Here is a 5,698-nt window from a genome sequence, read left to right on the forward strand (position 1 = left end):
AGTAGTTAAAATTGGGGGTTTAGGGTTTGAAATTGGAGACCTTGATTTAAGGATTTGAGGGTCATTTGTGGTCTTATTTTGATGTTCTTGGCATGTATGGACTCATGGGAGGATAAGGATTCTATTGATATGACCTTTATTGAATTTCAAGACGTGGGCCCGGGGGTCGGGTTGGACCAATTTCGGGATTTTTGATATAATTTAATTATTTTCGCATGGGCTTCATTCCTTTAGCATATATTGATGTTATGATTTTGATTTTGGATAGATTCGGTGCGCGTTGAGGCCGAGTCGAGAGGCAAGGGCGTCGTGGAGTAGTATTTCATCTGGCTGAGGTAAGTAACCATTGTAAATCTAGACCTGAGGGTATGAAACCCCCGAAATTTCGTACTATTTTGATAGATGAGGTGACGCACATGCTAGGTGACGAGCGTTTGGGCATGCACCCGTAGGGATTGTGACTTGGTAAATCCCGTGGTGGCTGTATAGTTGCATATTTTGATATACTGTATATGATATCCACGTGTTTTAGAGATTGGTTTGTTAACTTGGGCTGAATGCCATGTTTGGGGCCTTGGTGTCGACCTGTTTAGACCCTTAGGGGTATTTTTACTACTTTCCTCACTCTGTTTGATTTGAAAGCATATCCTCAGTCATGTTTCACCTATTATTTCTTTAAAACAGGGTTCATCGCTCTATTTCTTAATATCTGAAAATTGTTTGGGATGAGTCCCCTGATTTTTCATTGATATGCTTGAGTGGCCGTGAGGTTAATGACTGAGAGAGGTTTAGGACCTAATGGTGAGGATTACATATCTATTATGGATCAGGTTGCACGCCGCAACGATATTATATATATGGATCGGGTTGTACGCCGCAGCGATATACATATGGATCGAGCTGCACGCCGCAACGATATATGTTGGATCGGGTTACGCGCCACAGCGATATGACGCTTAGTCTATAGGAGCCCCTCCGGAGTCTGTACTCCCCTAGTGAGTGTAGTCGACTATATATTATGGATCGGGCTGCACGCCGCAACAATTATTATTATTCTTATGAGATGTCTATTGAGCCGGAGTGCTAAGTGTGAGTACTGTGTGACGAGAGCTGAGCCACGACTGACTGAGAGGCTTGCCCGAGAGGCCATACTTATGAGTGATATCTTGCCCGAGGGGCCTGTTCATGACATTTTGTTGCTTTCACTCTTCTTTTTATACTGAGCCTCCATTTAAAAATATTGAATAAATATTTTCAAAGTATTTTAATTGAAATTAAAGTTTTACAAGATAAATGGCCATTGAGCCGTGGATTTTAACTTGATATTTTTGCGGAGATTTCTCATATGATTTTAAATGCTCGCCACTGCACTCAGACTTTATTTACTTTAATTACTTACTGAGTTGGCATACTCACGTTACTCCTTGCACCTTGTGTGTAGATCCAGGTGCCTGAGTATCAGAGTGAGAGCTTCTAGCACTCTCAGAGCTTTATCGGAGATCACAAAGTAGTTGCACGGCGTTTGCAGCCCTGCTTTCCTCCTTCCTATCTTAGCATTTTTTATTTCAGACTGTTTTGTATTATTCAGACGGAGTTTGATTGTACTTAGAGGCTCATGACTAGTGACACCGGATTCGGGATATGTTAGTGTACTTCATACTGTTTTCCGCATATTTCTGTTGATTTGTATACTACTTATGAAAGTTTTGAGACTTAATCGATTTTAGAAAATGATTTTATAAAAAGGAATTCGATATGGTACGTGTTGGGTTGGCTTGCCTAGTTCGATGATAGGCGCTATCACGACCGGGGTATTTGGGGTCGTGATAAGTTGGTATTAGATCCTAGTTTACATAGGTATCACGGGTCATAAGCCGGTTTAGTAGAGTCTCACGGATTGGTGCAGAGACGTCTATTCTTATCCTCGGGAGGCTGCAGAACCTTTAGGAAAAATTTCACATTCTTGAAAATCCTATCGTGCGAAATCTATTGAATCTGCTCCTAAACTTTTGTTATTCTATTCTCTCACAGATGGTGATGACACGTGCTACCGGTCAGGACGGATGACCACCAGTACCACCAGTTGGGGCCACTAGAGGCCGAGGACGCGGTCAAGGCCATGGTAGGGGCAGGGGTGTAGCCCGCACAATAGCTAGGGCAACACCTGCAGATCCATCGGCCGTCCCAGTTCAGGATCAGGTCCCAGTTGTGGATGCTCTAGCAACACTAGCTTAGGCATCAGTTGTGCCTATTGTGATTCCAGGCCTTTAGGAGGCCCTAGCCCAGATTCTATTAGTGTGTACTGGCCTAGCTCAGGCATTCTCAATTACTACGGTAGAAACTACTTCTCCGGCCGGGGGAGGCACTCAGACTCTTATTGCTCGCACACCTAAGCAGGTTGTGCATGGACTTTAGACACCGGGCACCTCCAACCCAGCCGGTTGCACCAGCCTAGGATTATGTGGTACCAGTTATGCCTGACGACGAGCAACGTCGATTGGAGAGGTTTGGTAGACCTCAGCCTCTGACTTTCAGTGGTATAGAGGGCAAGGATGACCAGGGTTTCTTGGACAAGTGTTAGAGGATTCTTCGTATAGGGTTTATTCTGGAGACCAGCAGTGTAGAATTTACTACTTTTCAAATTTTTGAAGCTTCCTTTACTTGGTGGGAGGCTTATAAGAGGCATAGGCCTGTTGATGCAGCGCCCCTTACCTGGTAGTAGTTCTCCATTCTCTATTTGGAGAAGTATGTGCCACAGTCCCGTAGAGAGGAGCTATGCAAGCAGTTCGAGTAGTTGTGTTAGGGAGATATGATTGTGACACAGTATGAGATAAGGTTCTCGGAGTTAGCTCGTCATGTTGTTTGGTTGGTTCCTGCAGATAAAGAGAGATCAAGAGGTTCGTTGATTGGCTTACACATTAGCTTTAGATTCTTATGACCTGGGAGAGGGTGTCAGGTGCTACTTTTGAGGAGTTGTTGACATTGCTCGTGAGATTGAGTCAGTTCGTCGCCAGGAGCGAGATGAGAAGAAGTCCAAGAAGCCTTAGGGATCTGGTATTTTTGGTGGTGCTCTTTCGAGAGGTCAGTTTCAGCATGACAGAGGTCGTCCATTCAAACATGCTCAGTTAGCTTGCCCAGTTCATCATGGGGCGTCATCGGGCTAGTGTTCTCATAACTCACATCAGGGCCATTCATCACGATGTGCCCTATTAGCCCAGAGTTCGTCCCATGCTCCATTGGTTTAGGGTTCATCCATGCTAGGTCCTTTTACTGGTCATTTCGGTGCCAGAGGTTCCCTTTAGTCACCGTTTCCCGCACCAGGGAGTTATTACGAGTATGGAGAGTTTGGACATATGAGGAGGCAGTGTCATTGTCTTCTTGAGGGTCCGTCTGAGCAGAGGGGTCAACCCTCAACTTCAACTCCAGTTACTTCACCACCCGCTCAGGCAGCTAGGGGTGGGGGTAGTGGTCAGGCCCATTTCTATGCACTCCCAGCCAGACCAGATGCTATTGCTTTAGATGCTGTGATTACAGGTATTGTCTCAGTCTACCACAGAGATGCCTTTGTATTATTTGATCCTAGTTCCACTTTTTCATATGTGTCATCATATTTTGCTCATTATTTGGATATGCCGCATGAGTCTCTTGTTTCATCTCTTCGTGCATCTACTCCGGTGGGTGATACTATAGTTGTGGACCATATATACCGGTCGTGTGTGGTGACTATTAGGGGTTTGAAGACCCGAGTGGACCTTTTATTGCTTTGTATGGTGGAATTTGACGTGATATTGGCCATGGATTGGTTATCTCCGTGTCGTGCTATATTGGACTGTCATGCTAAGACAGTGATGTTGGCTATGCCGGGTGTGCCACAGGTTGAGAGGCGAGGTTCGACTGATTTTGTTCCCAGTAGGGTGATTTCGTTCTTGAAGGCCCATCGGATGGTTGGGAAAGGTTGTCTTTCATACTTAGCCTTTGTGAGAGATGTTAGTTCAAAGACTCCTAGTATTGATTATGTTCCTGTAGTGAGGGATTTTTTCAATGTATTTCCTGCAGACCTGCCGGGCATGCCACCGGACAAGGATATTAACTTTGGTATTGGTTTGGTGCCAGGCACTCAACCCATTTCTATTCCATTGCATCGTATAGCACCGACAGAGTTGAAAGAATTGAAGGCGTAGCTTCAAAAACTCATTGATAAAGGGTTTATTCGGCCTAGTGTGTCGCCTTAGGTTGCACATGTCCTATTTATGAAGAAGAAGGATGGCACGATAAGGATGTGCATTGATTACAGGCAATTGAACAAATTTACAATCAAGAACAAGTATCCTTTGCCTCGTATTGCTGATTTATTTGACCAACTTCAGGGAACGAGAGTGTTCGCCAAGATTGATCTCTGTTCAGGGTATCACCAGTTGAAGATCAGGGACTCAGATATTCTTAAGACAGCTTTCAGGACCCATTATAGTCATTATGAGTTCCTTGTGATGTCTTTTGGGCTGACCAATGCCCTAACATCATTCATGCATTTGATGAACAGAGTGTTTTGGCCTTATCTCGACTCGTTCGTGATTGTATTCATTGATGATATTATAGTGTACTCGCGTATCTAGGAGGAGCATGCGGAGCATTTGAGAGTTGTGTTGCAGAGATTGAGGGAGGAGAAGCTTTATGCAAAGTTCTCCAAGTGTGAGTTTTGGCTCAGCTCAGTTGCTTTCTTGGGGCACGTGGTGTCCAGTGAGGGTATTCAGGTTGATCCAAAGAAGATAGAGGCGGTTCAAAGTTGGACCAGACCGTCCTCAGCCACAGAGATTCGCAGCTTTCTTAGTTTGGCGGGCTATTACCATCAGTTCATCCAGGGATTTTCATATATTGCATAACCCTTGACCAAATTGACTCAGAAGGGTGCTTTATTCAGGTGGTCGGATGAGTGTGAGGTGAGCTTTCAGAAGCTCAAGGCTGCCTTGACTACAACTCCAGTGTTAGTTTTGCCATCAGCTTCAGTTTCATATACAATGTATTGTGATTCTTCGAGAGTTGGTATTGGGTGTGTGTTCATGCAGAAGGTTAGAGTTATTGCTTATGCTTCTCGTCAATTGAAGACCCATGAGAAGAACTACCATGTTCATGATCTAGAGTTGGCTGCCATTGTTCACGCGTTGAAGATTTGGAGGCATTATTTGTATGGTGTGTCTTGTGAGGTATTCACTGATCATCGTAGCCTCCAGCACTTGTTCAAGTAGAAGGATCTCAATTTGAGACAGCGGAGATGGTTGGAGCTGCTAAAGGATTATGATATTACTATCTTGTACCATCCGGGGAAGGCCAATGTAGTAGCCGATGCCTTGAGTAGGAAGGCGGTGAGTATTGGGAGTTTTGCATATATTCCTGCTGGGGAGAGACCTCTTTCAGTTGATGTTCAGGCCTTGGCCAATCAGTTCATGAGGTTGGATATTTTTTATCCCAGTTGGGTCTTAGCTTGTGTGGTTTCCCGTTCTTCATTGTTTGATCGCATCAGAGAGTGCTAGTATGATGATCCTCATTTGCTTGTCCTTAAGGACAGAGTTCAGCACGACGATGTCAGAGATGTGACTATTAGTGATGATGGGGTATTGAGGATGGGTGGCCGGATATGTGTGCCCAATGTTTATAGGCTTCGGGAGTTGATCTTAGAGGAGGCCCATAGCTCGTGGTGTTC

This window comes from Nicotiana sylvestris, chromosome 7 (genome assembly GCF_000393655.2).
Source record: "Nicotiana sylvestris chromosome 7, ASM39365v2, whole genome shotgun sequence".
In the NCBI taxonomy this organism is placed as follows: Eukaryota; Viridiplantae; Streptophyta; class Magnoliopsida; order Solanales; family Solanaceae; genus Nicotiana; species Nicotiana sylvestris.